The sequence below is a fragment of the Phyllostomus discolor genome, chromosome 5 (assembly GCF_004126475.2).
Source record: "Phyllostomus discolor isolate MPI-MPIP mPhyDis1 chromosome 5, mPhyDis1.pri.v3, whole genome shotgun sequence".
NCBI classification, from domain to species: domain Eukaryota; kingdom Metazoa; phylum Chordata; class Mammalia; order Chiroptera; family Phyllostomidae; genus Phyllostomus; species Phyllostomus discolor.
The window spans coordinates 114802057-114821091 of NC_040907.2; the positions used below are offsets into that span (position 1 = coordinate 114802057).

Genomic DNA, 19035 nt, shown 5'->3' on the forward strand with positions numbered 1-19035 from the left:
AAGTTCTATTCAAGAGGGTTCTTCACTTTAGACCCCTGAGTCTGTCTTTTCGTATCAATCCATACACATGACACAGCCAAAAAAGTATATGTATGTTTTATTCCATGCACATTTTACAAAAAATTAGTAGCTGACTACTAATAAGGTTTCAATAAACACTGATTGAATAAAACTTAAAATATTCTTGAAATTATAGAGGACATTGATTTAGTGTATCTCCCCACCACTCTCTACTGTCTCCCTCTTTTAGCTTGTTACCAGGAACTTCCTGTGTCTAAAAGGAGAAAGCTCTGAGCATTTTGCTCTTTATAGTTATTAACTCTTGGTTTCACCTTTGATTATGGGGCCTCATAAGCTATAGGAGCCTAAAAAGAGACTTATAAAGATGACACATTAAGAAAAATTTTGCCTCTAGATAAGTATCACATGGCATCTTGACCAGATAGTTGTCAATTTTAACACCCTCTGGAACTCTGGCACTTGAACAGGCAGCAAGAATAGCAGGTTTCTCTTCTAGAACTTTAAATAAAAATTCTCCTGAGAAATAACATTTTTTTTAGAATTTTAACCAAACTCCAGAGATTTTGAAATCTAGATATTCATACTCAATGTATAAATAAGAATGTTATAGAAAAAATATAGGCATAATATTAAAATGAGAAGGTATACAACTACACTCAGTAAATGAACATTAGAATAGAGAAAAATAAACTTCAAAAATATTTGGTAAAGACAAAGATTTGAGAATAGTAGAGATAGTGCTAATTTATTGGGGTAAATATTGGCAATGTTTTCCAAAATGCTAAATATATATAGTCTCTGATCCAGGAATTTCCAGTATTAAAATAATTATAAAATTTCAATATAATCACCAGAGTATGTCAACAATACAATTTTTAATAACAAAACAGAAAATGAACACAAAAGAAACAATAAAATGTCTACAAACAAATACTATATAGCCATTCAAAAAAATAACATCAAGGTACAAAAATATGCATAATATAAAGAATGTGTGTAGATAAAGAAAATTCAGAAGACAGGTATGTATTGTGGATATACATGTATATTTAGCTTTGTGTATGCATTTATAGATTTTGTATGTACATATGCATATATTTTGTGTGCATGTTTCCATGTGTGTGTCTGTGTTTCTCATGCAACCACAAAGAATATGGATGAAAAAAAGTAAAATAGACTATTAACTAGGTGTTATTTTTGATGAAAAGTGTATCAGTGGGTGTGGGTTTACAAGAGTAGAAAAAAAACACTAAACCTTATGTAACCTTAACTTCAAAATGTCTATTAAACATTTTCTTTTAAAGTATTTCCAAAATGAGCCACATAGTGGCAGTAATGGCCATGTCTTTAATCAGAATCTGAATTCTACAAAATGGATTTACAGAAGCTTACCAGGCTTCTTGCAAAATGGAATAAATTGAAAGGAACCAAAGGAAGATATGGAGATAATTTGGAAAAGGTGATTGTTTCTAACAAACCAAAATTACATCCAAGAAAGAATGGAAATATCTTCATGTGTGCTTCTTTATTAACTATTTAGAGTTGTTTATTATAAACCATCTAGGAAAAAAGTGAACTAAGTAGACATGTGACTGAAATGTAACAAACATCCTCAATTTTCATCTGACTTCCAAATTCTGTAAAAGATCTACTGGGTTTTGTTTTTGTATCTTTTACCATCAACTTCTAATGAGTTGGTTTAGAAGACAAATTTGGATGCCTGGAGGGCTCAGCTACAGAAACAAGTGAGCTGATTTGGGACACCTGTAGCCACTGGAGGCAGTAAGCCTCTGCTTTGCTCCTGCAGAGGGGCTCTCGGGAGCAACACTGGCTAGGGTTTCTGGAGCGTCGGATTTCCTAGAGGAAATTATGAAATCATTTAAAGTCAGTGATCCATTTATTTATGTTTTAACAATATATATCAAAAAGTCCAGGTCGGCTTTTGGGCCCCTAGGTCAGAGCTTCTGCTCTGAATGAAAGTTTTGGTACTGAAAGTTTAAGGGCCTTGTTCAAAATCCTGGATAACAGTTTTGAATAGGATAAACCTCTTACTCATCTGCTTATTTATAGGGTTGATACTAGATACTATGTCCAAAATTTTTTCTTTCAAAAGCATGGATTATTGTTATATCATACTGTTGCTTTCAATTGTACTATTTTGATGCACTAACACAAATTTGTTTGCATAATGTATTATTTTGAATCTTCTTTTTTTCCACACAGCCTTTATAAAAATCATTTTCATTTCTGTGCCTGCATTTAAACTGAGATTCCGGTTTAAATTGTTTTTATTCCTATCCAGAGTTAGTTGAAGCATGTGGGAACCCTATTAAAAAACCCTAATAATTTGGCGATACTTCAAAATAATATTCTGTACATGTGGGTTCAAGTGAATTTAAACATAGCTTCTGGTTTTCAGTACTGACAAATAAAGAGCTTAGACATTGTCACGCCCTTCCTTACAGTAAGAAAAAGGTTGAATAAACCAAAAATCAATGACTTTTCTTATATCCATCAGATAATTGAAGTTGTAGGGAAAACCACCACTCTAAAATCTGGACAGATGAGTGAATACAGAGAATCATAGTCAAGATCAGCTTACCTATAGCAGGATCTGCTAGAACCATAAACTGTTTAGAATACAAAGTGGCAATGTTAATAAGTTGTTGGAATCCATGTGTAGACTACAGTGAAACTAAAAATCATCTGAGGGTTGCTGTCTTAGGAAGAGTTCCCACACTTTCTTGGGTTTTACCTCCAGACCAACAACAGATTCTCACACAAAGGACAATTTAAGAAAAAATCTCATGTCTCTGACAAAGAGAAGAAAAAAAAGTAAACACTTTGAAATGTGTGTAGAATATTCTCCACTACCACTGCCTATTTTACCAGAGCTTTATCTCACCTGAGAGAAGAGCATTTTCCTAACTCTATCCCCTGTACCCTTTCTGTTTCATATAAGGGGTAAAAAGTGAAAAAACACTTGTGAAAGTCAGAGCACAGGACTTAGTCTACAGATTCACTAGAAGAGTGAAATATAATCATAAAGTCATAGAAGATTCTTCTCCACCACTCCTTAAAACCATTATCAACAGGGTCTCACTATAATAACAGTAGATGACAGCTGAAAAGTTATGAGTCACAGATTCTATTTGAGAAGAAGTTTGAGAGTCACAGATTCTATGTGAGAAGTTCAAGAGTTTTTTAAAATATTTTATTTATTTATTTTTAGAGAAGGAAGGGAGGGAGAGAGAGAGAGAGAGAAACATCAATGTGCGGTTGCTGGGGGTCATGGCCTACAACCCAGGCATGTATCCTGACTGGGAATCAAACCTGTGACACTTTGGTTCTCAGCCCGTGCTAAATCCACTGAGCTATGCCAGCCAGGGCAGTTCGAGAGTTTTGAGCAAGATAGAGGCATAGGTGGAAATGCTTCACTTCCTCATACAACCAAAAGAAGGATAACAACTACTTTTAAAACAATAAACAATGAGAACTGCCAGAAAATCAAACTTCATGGAACTCTGACAACCAAGGAGTTAAAAAAACATTAATCTGGTAGGAAGGGTGGAGATGGGCAGCCAAGCAGAGAGAACCTACAGCAAGGCAGCAGACCATGTAGGAGAGGTGGGGCTGGCTGACCAGGAAACTAAAGACTAAAAACCTCTAGCTGTAAAATACTGTGGGGGTTGTGAAGGTGGGAGAAACAGTCTCACAGGAGAGTTCATTAGAAAGTGGGGCTAAGAGCTGAGTGAGTGAGCAGCATTGTTTCCTTTCTGACCCCTCCCCCACAGACAGAACCCTGAAGCAGCAAAGCAGGTTGCCCCACCCTGATGAATACCTGAGACTCTGCCCCTTATAATGTAACAGCTGTGCTGTGACATTATATGCCCAAGAAATATGCCCCAAATGAAAGAATAGAAGAAAACTACAGAAAAAGAACTAAGTGATGAAGAGATAGACAACCTATCTGATGCATAGTTTAAAACACTGGTAATCAGGATGCTCAGAGAACTGATCAAGCTCAGTTGAAAAATGAAGGCTACCCAAAGTAAAATAAAGCAAAATATACAGGGAACCGATATTGAAAGAAAAGAAATTGGGACTCAGATCAACAATTTGGAACAAAAGGAAGAAATAGGCATACAATCAGAAAACAATGAAGAAACAAGAATTCGAAAAAATGAGGAGAGGCTTAGCAACCTATGGGACAACTTTAAGCTCTCCAACATCCTAATCACAGAGGTGCCAGAAGGAGAAGAACAAGAGCAAGAAATTGAAAACTTATTTGACAAATAATGAAGGAAAATTTCCCTAATCTGGCAAAGGAAATAGACTTCCAGGAAGTCCAGGAAGCACAGAGAGTCCCAAAGAGGAACAAACCAAGGCACATCATAATTAAGTCACCCAAGATCATAAGGAGAGAATCCTAAAAGAGGCAAGAGAAAAGGAGATAGTTATCTACAAAGGAGTGCCCATAAGACTATTAGCTGATTTTTCAAAAGAAACCTTACAGGCGAGAAGGGGCTGGAAAGAAGTATTTGAAGTCATGAAAGGCAAGGACCCACATGCAAGATTACTCTATCCAGCAAATCTATCATTTAAAATGGAAGGGCCAATAAATTGCTTCACAAATAAGGTCAAGTTAAAGGATTTCATAATTACCAAGCCCCTATTATATGAAATGTTAAAGGGATTTATCTAAGAAATAGAAGAAGATAAAAAACTATGAACAGTAAAACTACGACAAACTCATAACTATCAACACCTGAACCTAAAAAACTAAAACAAAAACTAAGCAAACAACTAGAACAGGGACAGAATCACAGAAATGGAGATCATTGGAGGAGGAAGATGGCGGCAAGGTAGGAGGAAGCAGATTCTACTTCCCTCTACACACGGGAGAAAAACCTAGCTGATCTGCAGAGGAATAGATCAAACAAGCAACAGTATCCCAGCATATATGAAAATAGAAGAGCAAAAATTGTAGCAGACATTGAAAAACCAGACAATGAGGAGTGCTTCAGGACAATAAGGTCACAGGGACACACAGGGGGACCAGGACGGCTGTAGCTCCAGCCCTGGCACCCGCAGGGTCTGCCACAGAGTCCTTGGGAGAGAGCTGTGTCAACTGCTCCCTCCCTGGTCAGACAAGGTTTGAGCAGAACCAGGAGTGACCTGGTTGCTTGAAATCATAGAGATGGGAATAAGGACTAAGTGGCAAACACACAGGGACTGTGAGCACCCATGGAGTCTGTGGAAGCTGGCTGGGGAGAGTTGAGAGTTGCGCCATGATGGGCCCTAACCCTGATAATCCCTGGTCTGGCTGGAGAATTGGGCTGTGCGAGAGGCCAGGCTGCTGTACAGAATGGCAGGCTTGAGTAGGAGGAATTTATCAAAAAGAAAAAGTGAAAAAAGAGACACCGTTTGGGAAATTCTCCTGCAACAATCACTCCAGCCTCCCTCACACCCAGCTGGGAAGTTCATCTGAGGAGGCATGGGAAGCCCTGCACACCCCCATAGCACTGGGAAGGGTGTGTGCCCCAACCTGTGGGGCCAAAGACAGACTGGCAGAGTGCAGGCCCACAACCCACAACCTGCAACCCAGGGACAATGCACTTGGAGGAAGGCCCCATCCCACAGTGGTAATCCCAGGGAAAGTTTACTCTGAGGAAGACCTGGATCTGGCAACCAGGGACCTGCAGAGAGGCTCCAGGGTAGCCATGGGGAGAGTGCATGCGAGGCTGAGTGCTGATCCAGAAGGGAGAAAATCCCCTCAGCCCACGGAAGCCAGCAAGACCACAAAAAAGCAGTGTGGCTATTTTGAAACCACCAAGAGTTGTTTTTTTTTTTAATTTTTCTAATCACTTTAATTATTTTTTAATCTCTCAATCCCTTTTTCCTCTCTTTCCTTCTTTCTTGTTTTATTCCTTCTTCCTTTCTTTCCAATTTTCTCTCTTCTTTTTTCCTTCTTCATCATCTTCTTTTTTTTTTTTTTAAATATCAACAATGAGACAAAAAAACCTGGAACTGTGAAAAGACCAGAGTTGGACTCAAAGAAGGGGCATCCCAACAGCTGAGACAGTGAGACAAATTTCACTTTGCTATTAAAGAGAACCTGAAAGTTATTACATATTTGTATTATTTTTTTCATTATTCTTACATCTTCTATTTTAATAGTTATTTTAGTATTATTCTTCTTTCTGTTTAGTCTCCTTTGCTTGGCTGGTTATATTGTATTATTTGACTGGTATCCCCTGTTCTCTCTTTAATTGTGTATTGCTAATTTACTGTCTTTCACTTCACTTATATTCCATTAGCACACTACTCAAGGTCCTATACTCCCTGCTTTTATTATCCAAAATCTCATAGATTATGTCATATGATTGTTGCTCTAATATTATTGTAAATAATAGCTCTTCATGGAATTGTAAATACTACACAATACCCCTCCCAGACCCTAGCCCATTCACAATTTCCTGAACTCTATTACTGTAGTGGTTAACTCTATTCTCTTACACACTACACCTATTTACTATCATTTATCCTCCCCTTACCTCAGAATCTGACCTTCCACAACCTCACTGCCTTCTAGATCCAACTCACAACCCATTCCTCCCCAGGAAGAGTCTTATCTTCTCTCCATCCTTTCTAAAAAGTGGCTAATTGGGTAGAATATCATGGTTAACACTACACATAGACAGAGGACCTCCTGTCACTTCTGTACCAGCTGCTACTGTAAATATCATAGAATAATCCCTTGCTGTCTTAAACAATTTTGCCTTCCCTCTACAACTGATCACAAAAAAGAGTAAGTGGAATCTGTGAACACAAGGATACCTGATGGAAGAAGACACCCAACAACAAAGGAACCACCAACAGAGAACAACAGAAGAGGGTGAAGGAGGGAGTGAAAGCCACACTAACCTCAATCCAGGACTTATCTGGAAATACAACTAAATAGTGGAGAAATTATCCAACACAAACAACTGAACAAGAGCTAGAGAGAATCCTTGAAACCTTGTACATAGAGAAGAAACAACTTCCATACAACTTCCCCTCACCAGCAAAACAAAATACAAGGGGTGGTGGACAGAGTGACCCTCAGTTAACCAGCTGCTGGGAAGGAGCCACCAAAACAAGAACAAACAACAATTGAAACCCCCCAAAAAACACAGAACCAACATAAATGACAGCCTGATACCAGTGAGCTCAGGATATCAAGGAGACTGCACCATTGAAGCTCACAGGTATTCTACCATGAAATTCCACACCACAAACCCAAGGAGCCAGAACAGATCAATTTAGGAAGCTGAGGCTAACAAGAAGAGTCTCACAAACAATGGGAAGACAAGGAAACAATTCCCAAATGAAAGGAAAAGATGAAGCTTCAAAACAAATGCTAAATGAAATAGAGGCAATCAACTATTAGATATGGAGTTCAAAGCAATGGTTATTAGGAAGCTCAATGAGCTCAAAGTGAATTACCAGAAACTACAGGGAAAGTACAATGAGCTCACTGCAAACTATATCAACATGAAAAATTAAATAGAAATAATCAACAAGAGCCAAGAGGAAACAAAGAATACAATTTCTGAACTGAAGACCACAGAAGAAGGAATCAAAAGCAGGATCAATGAAGCAAAGATTGCATCAGTGAGTGCAAAGATAAAGTAGAAAAAAAAAAAAAAACAGCCAGAAAGAGCGAGAAAAGGAAAAGATGCTCAGAAAGAATGAAGAGGGATTAAGAGAAATGCAAGACAATATGAAACATAATAATATCTGTATAATAGGGATACCAGAAGGAGAAGAAGAAGAGCAAGGGATAGAAACCTACTTGAAAAAGCAATGATGGAAAACAACCTTAATTTGATGAGAGAAAAAGTCACACAAACACAGGAAACAGAGAGTCCCAATCAAGAGGAACACAAAGAGGCCCACCTCAAGACACATCATAATTAAAATGGCAAAATTTCAAGACAAAGAGAGAATCTTAAAGGCAGCAAAGGAGAAACAGAAAGTAACATACAAGAGAGCTCCAATAAGACTTGCAGCTGGCTTCTCAAAGGAAACACTCCAAGCCAGAAGAGAATGGACAGGAATATTCCAAGTAATGAGAACCAGAGGTCTGCAACCAAGGCTACTTTACCTAGCAAGGCTCTCAATCAAGATAGAAGGCCAAATAAGAAGCTTCCCAGACAAAAGAAGTCTAAAAGAATACACCTCCACCAAACCAGCTCTGCAAGAGATGCTAAAGGGACTGCCTTAAAAAAAAGGAAGGAAGGAAGGAGAGAGAGAGAAACACAGGTAGGAAAATGGCAATGAATAAGTACCTATCAATAATAACCTTAAACACAAATGTATTAAATGATCCAATCAAAAGACAAAGAATAGCTGAATGTAGAAGAAAGCATGATCCACACATATGCTGCCTACAAGAGGCCCACCTCAGAACAAAAGACCTACATAAACTGAAAGTGAAGGGCTGGAAACAAAATTTCCAAGCAAATGGACAGGAAAAAAAGGCTGGGGTAGCAATACTCATATTAGACAGAATAGACTTCAAAAAAAGGGCCATAAAGAGACACCCAGAATGTCAATTCATACTACTCAAGGGAAGAATTGACCAAGAAGACATAAAAATTGTAAATATATATGTACCCAACATAGGAGCACCTAAATACATAAAGACAATCTTAGAGGACTTCAGGAAAGATATTGACAGCAACACAATTATAGTAGGGGATTTTAACACCCCACTGTCAAAAAAGGACAGATCTTCCAAACAAAATATCGACAAAGATATTGTGGCATTGAACAATGACTTAGATGAAATGAACTTAACTGATATAATATATATATATATTATATCCCTTCATCCCAAAGAAGGGAAATACACATTCTTTTTCAAATGCACATGGAACATTTTTAAAGATAGACCACATGGTAAGACAGAAAACAAGCCTCAACAAATTCAAGAAAATTGAAATCATATCAAGCATTTTCTCTGAACACAAGGGACAGAAACTAGAAACCAACCCCAAAGGAAAAAAAAGGAAAATACCAAAATCACAGAAATTGAATAGCATGTTATTAAACAATGAATGGGTCAAGATTGAATTAGGGAAGAAATCAAAAAGTTTCTGGAAATTAGCCCTGGCTGGCATAGCTCAGTGGATTGAGTGTGGGCTGTGAACCAAAGTGTTGCAGGTTCGATTCCCAGTCAGGTCACATACCTGGGTTGCAGGCCACGGCCCCCAGCAACCGCACATTGATGTTTCTCTCTCTCTCTCTATTTCTCCCTCCCTTCCCTCTCTAAAAATAAATAAATAAAATCTTTTTAAAAAATTTCTGGAAACAAATGAAAATCAACTCACAATAACCCAAAACTCATGGTACACAGCAACGGCAGTCCTGAGAGGGAAGTTCATAGTGATACAGGCCTACCTAAAAAAGATAGAAACATTTCAAACAAACAACCTAACCCTACACCTACAAGAACATGGGGAACAACAACGAAGACAACCTAGAGCAAGTAGAAGGAAGGAAATGACCAAGATCAGAGTAGAATTAAATGACACAGAGACTAAAAGCACAAGTCTAAGGATCAGTGAATCCAGGAGCTGGTTCTTTGAAAAGATGTAAAAATTGACAAGCCTTTAAGCAGGCTCATCAAGAAAAAGAGAGGACCCAAATAAACTCAATCCGAAATGAAAGAGGAGAGATTACAACTGATACCACAGAAATATAAAAGATTGTAAGAAATTACTATGAAGAACTGTATGCCAAGAAATTTCAAAGCCTAGGTGAAATGGACACATTTCTAGAAAAATATATTCCTCCAAAACTCAATGAAGAAGGAGCAGAAAGCCTGAACAGACCAATAACAGCACATGAAATTGAAGCAGTGATCTAAAAACTCCCAACACACGAAAACCCTGGAGCAGATAGTTTCACAGGAGAATTCTAAAAAACATTTAAGGAAGATCTAACCCTCTCCTTCACAGACTATTCCAAAAAATCCAAAATGATGGAAGATTCTCAAACTCTTTTTATGAAGTCAGCATCATCCTAATCCCCAAAACAGACAAAGACACAACAAAGAAAGAAAACTTCAGGCCAATATCACTGATGAACATAGACACAAAAATTCTCAACAAAATATTGGCAAACCAAATCCAACAATACATTAAAAATATCACACACCATTACCAAGTGGGATTCATCCCAGGGATGCAAGGATCACACAATATTCATAAATCAGTAAATGTAATACATCACATAAACAAAAGCAAAGACAAAATCACACGATCATATCAATAGATGCAGAAAAAGCATTTGATAAAGTACAGAACCAATTTATGATGAAAACACTCAGCAAAGTGGAATAGAGGGAGCATTTATCAGCATAATAAAGGCCAATATGAGAGACCTACAGCCAATATCATACTTAAATGACAAAAACTAAAATATTTTCCACTAAAATCAGGAACAAGGCAAGGTTGTCCACTTTCACCACTTCTATTCAATATAGTATTGGAAGTCCTAGCCACAGCAATCAGAAAATAAAAGGAAATAAAAGGCATCCAAATTGGAAAGCAGGAAAGAAAACTGTCATTGTTTGAAGGTGACATGATAGTGTACATAGAAAATCTTATAGACTTGGCCAAAAAAACTCCTCAACCTAATAAATGAATTTGGCAAAACAGCGGGATACAAAGTCAATATGCAGAAATCAAAGCCATGTTTGTATACCAACAATGAAACAGCAGAGGCAGAAATCAAGAAAAAATCCCATTTGATATAGCAAAAAGAAAAATAAAATGCCTAGAAATAAACATAACCAAGGAGGTAAAAGACCTATACTCAGAAAACTACACAACACCGAGGAAAGAAATCAAGGAAGACACAAACAAATGGAAACTTATACTGTGTTCATGGATCAGAAGAATTAACATCATCAAAATGTTTATACTACCCCCAGCAATTTACAGATTCAATGCAATACCTATTAAAGTACCAATGGAATATTTCACAGACATATAACAAACACTTCAATAATTTATATGGAATCATAAACAACCATGAAGAGCTGCCGCAATTCTGAGAAAGAAGAACAAAGTAGGAGGGATCACAATGCCTGATACTAAACTATATTACAAGGCCACAGTAATCAAAACAGCATGGTACTGGCATAAAAGCAGGCACACAGACCAGTGGAACAGAACAGAGCCAAGAAATAAACACATGTCTCTACAGTCAATTAATATTTGACAAAGAGGGCACCAACATAAAATGGAGTAAAAATAGCTTCTTCAACAAATGGAGTTGGGAGAACTGGACAGCTACATGCAAAAAAAAAATAAATAAATAAACTCAAGCACCAACTTACACCATACACAAAAATAAGTTCAAAGTGGATAAAATATTTAAATATAAGCCATGACACCATTAAAATCCTAGAGGAGAACATAGGCAGGAAATTCTCAGATATTTCATGCAGCAACATTTTCACTGATATGTCCCCTAGAGCAAGGGACATAAATGAAAGAATAAACAAATGGAATCTCATCAAAATAAAAATCTTCTGCACAGCTAAAGAAAACAGTATTAAAATAAAAAGAGAACCAACCATATGGAAAAACTACTTGCCAATGATACCTCAGACAAGGGTTTAATCTCCAAAATATATAAAGAATTCATACAACTCCACTCTAAGACAAGCAATCTAATTAAAAAATGGGCAAAGGACTTGAACAGACACTTCTCCAAAGAGGACATACAGAAGATCCAAAAACACATGAAAAGATATTCAGTATCACTAGCTATCAGAGAGATGCAATTTTTTTTGTTTTGTTTTGTTGTTGTTTTTTTTAGATTTTATTTATTCTTAGAGAGGGAAGGGAGAGAGAAAGAGAGAGAGAGATAGACAGACAGACAGAGAAACATCATTGTGTGGTTGCTGGGGGGTCATGGCCTGCAACCTAGGCATGTGCCCTGACTGGGAATCGAACCTGCGATGCCTGGTTCACAACCCGAGCTCAATCCACTGAGCTACGCCAGCCAGGGCAGAGATGCAAATTAAAACCACAATGAGATAGCACTTCACACCAGTCAAAATGGCTATCATAAACAAAGCAACAAATAAGAAGTGTTGGAGAGTCTGTGGAGAAAAGGGAACCCTGGTGCACTGTTGGTGGGATTGCAGACTGGTGCATCCACTATGGAAAATATTGTGGACTTTTTTCAGAAATCTAAAAATAGATTTGCCTTTAGATCCAGCAATTCCACTGTTAGGATTATATTTTAAGAACCCTGAAACACCAGTCCAAATGAACCTATGTACCCCAATGTTCATAGCAACAGAATGTACAATAGACAAGTGTTGGAAGCAACCTAGGTGCCCATCAGTAAATGAATGGATCAAGAAACTATGATACATTTACACAACGGAATTCTATGCAGCAGAAAGAAAGAAGGAGCTCCTACCCTTTGTGACAGCATGAATGGAACTGGAAAGTATTATGCTAAGTGAAATAAGCCAGGCAGTGAGGGACAAATACCATATGATCTCTCCTTTAACTGGAACCTAAACAACAAAACAAACAAACAAGCAAAATATAACCAAAGACATTGAAATAGAGAACAGGCTGACAGTGACCAGAGGGAACAAAGGAGGGAATTTCAGGGGAAAAGGGGAAGGGTTTACAGGAACAAATGTAAAGGACACGTGGACAAAAACTAGGAGGGATGGTGGAAATGGGCTAGGAGGTGGGGAGGTATGGGTGGGTGGGCTGGGCTGGGAGTAAAGGACAGAAAACTGTACTTGAACAACAATTAAAGAAAAAAGAGGACCTGGCTGGCATAGTTCAGTGGATTGAGTGCGGGCTGGGAACCAAAGTGTCGCAGGTTCGATTCCCAGTCAGGGTACATGCCTGGGTTGCAGGCCATGACCCCCAGCAACCGCACATTGTGTTTCTCTCTCTCTCTCTATCTCCCTCCCTTCCCTCTCTAAAAAATAAATAAATAAAATCTTAAAAAAAAAAGAAAAAAGAAATGGAGATCACATGGAGGATTATCAGCAGGGACAGGGAGGGGAAGAATGGAGGGGAACAATATACAGGGAGTAAGAAGAATAATCAGCAGGCAAACAATAGACAGGGGGCGGTTAGGAATAGAATAGGAAATAGAGAAGCCAATGAACTTATATATACAACCCGTGTACATGAACTAAGGTGGGGGAATGATGGTGGAAAGGGTGTACAGGATAGAGGGAAATGAAGGAAAGAAAAAAATAAAATAACTACAATAAAATAATCAATAATGTATACGCAAACAATAAGTTCTTAAGAAAACCTAAAGACAAAAATAGAGTAAAAAAATAAACAACAAAAGGTATTAAAGTTCTTGGCATCTATGTTTACTGCCAATATTAAACAAAACAGAACTACAAGCCAGATTAACCTAAAACCTTACACTAAATGTCTATTTACCACATTGTCTATTACCTAATACATTATGCCTACATTTTAACCTAAAAGGATATAAGGCATACTAAAAGACAAGGAAAAACTGATGACTGAAAAGAAAATAATCACAAGAACCTGACTCAGGTACTATAGACATGTTGAAATGGTCAGGCAGTTAATTTAAAACAAAAATAAAAAATATGTTAAAGGCTCTAAAGGAAAAAGTAGACAGCATGTAAAAACAGGTACTTTTAAGTAGAGAGAAAAAAATCTAAGAAATATTTAAAAGTGAATGCTAGAAATCAAAAACACTGTAATATAAATGAGGCATGCACTTGATAGGCTCATCAGTAGACTGGACACAACAAGGGAAAGTAATAGTGATCTTGAGTGTAAGTCAAAAGAAACTTCCTGATGAAACACAAAACGTTAACAAAAGGGGAAGAAGCAGGGGACAACAGAAGATAATATTTAAGAACTGTGGGCAATTTCACATGGTATAACATATGCATAATTGGATACTAGAAGGAGAAGTAAAAGCAAATGGAGCAGGAGAAATGTTTCAAGTAATAATAACCTATAATTTTCCAAAATTATAAACAGATACCAAGCCACAGGTATAGGAAGTTCACAGAACACAAAATATCATGAAAGATAAATATGAAAAAATCTATACTGCAGAATATCATAGTCAAACTATGATATAAAAACTATTTTTAAAAAAAGAAAGGAAAAAATAACACAAAAACAAAATAAAATGCTTGACTTCAGGTTAAGATGGCAAATAAGGCTCTCCTCCTTGCACAACCACATCCAAATTACAATCGAACTATAGAACAACCGTGATTCAAAACCATCATAAATTAAGCTGAATGGAAGTTCTACAGCTGTGAAATTAAAGAAGAAACCAACCATATCAAGACTGGTAGAAAAGGATGAGATATGGAAGAGGCTGGTCCTATACCCATAGGTTTCATGTAAAAATTTGGGAGGGATATCCCAAAAGTAAGGGGTTCCAGCCCCAGACTAGGCTCCCCATCCCAGGTTCTCAATGCCAGGAAGATAGGTTCATATAACCTGTGGCTGTAAAATCCCAAGGGGATTGAGGCTTTGGAGGACAGAAATGGCTGGAATATCAGGCAGTTTCTATTTAAGGGCCTGGGCATGAATTTACTCAGTCTCACTCCCTCTAAGCTCCAGCATGACAGCAGTAGATTGAAAGGCATCAGAGAAATATGGGGAGAAACTGTCATCAGGGCACGAGCTGAGGGTCAGCTTTCTTCCAGACAGAAATGCTGGCAGAGACCATTGCTCCTTTTCTGAACCTTGCCCCCACAGAGCCACAGAGCCAGCAAGCAGACATCATAACTAAAAATCCATCAACCTGGCTCACACTGTTTGCCTCACTGTAGTCATTCACTGAGGCCCTACCCCACCTAACTTTCTGGCCCTTTCAAGCTGTTTCCAGTGACTTTTCCATATGAATGGCATGTCTTGGCCCATGCTTCAGATTTTCCTAAATTCTCTCAAACAAGCAGCATCTGACTTTAATGAGCCCCATACCTGTCACTAAGTTGTTCCAGGACCAGCACTAGGAGTGGCCTTTCTTGGTTCACAGCTTGGCCTTGACTGAGTACCTCTAAGCCCAACTCAAGTAGCAACCATCTGCAGATTGTTTTATACTTATGCTATATGACTACAGACAGAACACAGGCAGTGGCTAACCTTGGACATGCCAATAGCAGTTAAGGCTCAATCACAAAAGAAGGGTGTACAAAGCCCACACAGTGGGCCTACCTTGAGTACTCAGCCTGGGTAATAAGATAGGCTGTGTCACTGGACCTACAACATTAGGCCACTCTATTAATCCTGAGAGATGTAGTAGTTCTACCTAGTACACAGAAACAAACACAGGCAGGATCCCAAAATGAGGAGACAGATAAACACAGCCCAAAATGAAAGAAAGGACAAAATTCCAGAAAAAGAACTAAACAAAATGGAGACAAGCAATATACTAGATGCAGAGTTCAGAACACTGGTTATAAAGATGCTCAAGGAGCTTAGTGAGGACATTAGCAGCATAAAAAATCCAGTCAGAAATGAGAGAATACTAATTGAAATAAAGAACAATTTATAGGGAACCAACTGTAGAGAATCAAAACAGTAAACTGGAACTGAGGAAAGCAAAAAGAAAAAAAACCTGAACAGAAAGAAGAAAAATACAATAAAAATTATTAAAAAGCAATATTGATAATTAAAAAAAGAAAAAAGAATAAAAAACATGAAGGTAGTGTAAGGAGCCTCTGGGACAATTTCAAGGATACCAATATTTGCACCATGGGGAGCTAGAAGTAGAAGAGAGAGAGCAAGAAATTAGAAATCTATTTGAAAAATAATAAATGAAAACTTCCCTAACTTTGTGAAGGAAATAGACACAAGTACAGGAAGCACAGAGAGTCCCAAAAAAGAACCCAAAGAGGCCTACCCAGACACATCATAATTAAAATGACAAAGGTTAAAGACAAAGAACGAATCTTAAAAGCAGCAACATAAAACTGTCAGCTTACTGTCTAGCCTACTTTGCAGGCTAGAAAGGATTACCAAAAAATAGTCAAAGCAGTGAAAAGGAAGGACTTAGAACCAAGATTACTTTACCAAGCAGAACTACCATTTAGAATCGAAGGACAGATAAAGATCTTACCAGACAAGAAAAATCTGGAGGAGGTCATTACCACCAAACAAATATTATATGAAATGTTAGAGGGTCTTCTTTAAGAAGAAGAAGATCAGATATGAACAATAAAATGACAATAAATACATATCTATCAATAATTAAATTTTAAAAAATAACAAACAAGAAGAACAGAAACAGAATCATAGATACAGAGAATGTTTTGATGGTTGACAGATGGGAGAGAGGTTGGGAGGATGGATGAAAATGGTGAAGGGATTATAAAGTACAATTTACATAATGGAATTCTATGCAGCAGAAAGAAAGAAAGAAGGAGCTCCTACCCTTTGCAATGGCATGGCTGGAACTGGAGAGCATTATGCTAAATTAAATAATCCAGGCGGTGAAAGAAAAATACCGTATGATCTCACCTTTAACTGGAACCTAAACAACAAAATGAACAAGCAAGTAAAATATAACTAAAGACATTGAAATTGAGAACAGGCTGACAGTGACCAGAGGGGAGAGGGGAGGGGATAATGGGGGAAAAGGGTGAAAGGTTTACAGGAATAATTATAAAGGACATATGGACAATAACAAGGTGGGGAGTGGAAACGGGAAAGAGGTGGGGAGGGTTGGGGTGTTGGGGAGGAATGGAAGGAAAAGACAGAAAATTGTACTTGAACAATAAAAAAAAGAAATAAAAAAAAGAAATAAAAAAAAGAAGTACAAAATGGCAGTTGCAAAATAGGCATGGGGATGTAAAGTTTAGTATAGGGAATAGAATAGCCCAAAACATATATTCATGACCCATGGAAGTAGATAACAGTGAAGGGATTGCCTGAGGGAGTTGGGAGGTCCTGGGTGGGGGTGGGCAAAGAGGGAAAAACTGGGACAACAGTAATAGCATAAACAATAAAATATAATTAAAAATAATATATAATGCTGAAAAAAACAGAAAAAATAAAAACCTCACCTGTAGAAGAAAAAAATATTAAGAAATACAGTGGACTTCTGGTAAGTCATACTAACAAAAAGACAGAAAAGTGAAATAAAGTGTTTAAAAAAAGACACCGAGCTAGAAATATATTTGTAGTGAAACTATATCTTAAAAATAAAGGAGAAATAAAGACTTTCTCATACAAACTAAAAAAAAAAAATTATCACCAGTACACCTTGTTTGCAAAAAAAATTGAGTTGTTCCTCAGGAGAAACAAAATAATATAGGTCAAAAAGTCAGATCTACATAAAGAAAAAAATGCCAGAGAAGTAATAAATGTAAATTAATTTTTTTTACTTTTTATTATTAATAAATCAAATAAAATGGATTTTGAAAGTAATATGTTGTAGATATAGTATATATACAAATTAAATGATTGACAGCAATTTTATAAACAACAGGGGTTGAGTTCAGAATACTCCATTATAAAACACCTGTACTACCAATAAAATTATAAATTGTTACTCGAAGATGGACTGTGATTAGTTGTAAATGTACATTGCAAACTTTGGACAATGACTAAGATATTCAAAAAAGAAGTATAATTGGTATGCTAGAAGAGGAGAGAAAATAGAATCATATCAAATAATTAAAATCAGAAAAGGAAGAATTACAGGAGAACAAAAGAAATAAAGGTCAAATACAAAACATTATAAATTATAATATAAATATAGCAGATATTAGTTGAACTATATCAATAATCACTTTAAGTATGAATTATCTAAATATATCAATTAAATAGATATTTTCCATATTGATGAGAAAACAAAATTTAACTATGTTTTCTACAAAAAAAATCCACTTTATATTATATATAAAAACATAGATAGGATAATAATAACAGAAGAGGAAGATATATTATCCTAACTCAGATAAAAAAAATATGGAGTAGGTATATTATTTTCAGATAAAGTAGACTTCAGAATAAGGAAAAGTATTAAGGATAAAGAGGGATAAAAGAAGTATCATTTACCTGATGATAAAGGAGCCAATTCTCAAAGGAGATAAAATTGTTCTTAACATGTATGTGCCTAAAAAAGCATCAAAATTCATAAGGCAAAAACTGATAGAACTGCAAGGAGAAATAGACATACCCACTATTGTACTTGGAGAGCTCAGCACTCCTCTGTGAGTAACTGGCAGGTCCATACGGCAGAAAATCACTATCAATATAATTCATCAGGACATTACCTTCAATCAATCAGATCTAACTGATATTCGAAAAATACTCCTTCCAAAACAACGAACTACACATTCTTCTCAAACTAACAGGAAGCATTCATTACCCTAAAACACATCCTTGGACATAAAGTACACCTTAAGTAGTTCAAAAAATAGAATTATATAAAATGTATTCTTAGACTACATTGAATTAAACTAATAATCAATAAAAAAAAGATAGTTGGAAAATCCAAAACTATTTAGAAATTAAACAGCACACTTGTAAATAACAGAAAGGTCAAACAAAAAGCCTAAGATAAATTTTGAAATATTTTTAACTAAATGAAAATAAAGATACAACTTGTCATTATTTGTGGAAAGTAACAAAATAGCAATTAGAGATAAATTTAAAACATTGAATTCTTGTATTTGAAAGAAAGAAATATCTAAAATCAATCATCTCAATCTTCACCTTAAGATGCTAGGAAGAGTAATTTAAACCTAAAACAAATAGAAGAAAAGAAATTATAGAATTTAGAGAAGAAATTAATAAAATTGAAAACAGGAAAAGAATAGAGAAAATAAATAAAAGCAAAGATGATTCTTTAAGATGATCAATAATATTGGACAATTCCTACTCATATTAATCCAGAAAAAAGAGAGAGAAGATGACCAACAATCGAAGTGACAGAGGGGTCATCACTACTCCTCCC

The 19035-nt window shown here is 36.5% G+C and overlaps 1 protein-coding gene across 3 annotated transcripts in view; it reads right to left on the reverse strand.

Moving 5' to 3' along the window:
* Positions 1 to 19035, reverse strand: part of NRG3 (neuregulin 3) — a 1226667-nt gene that overhangs the window by 15076 nt on the left and 1192556 nt on the right. The window lies entirely within an intron of this gene.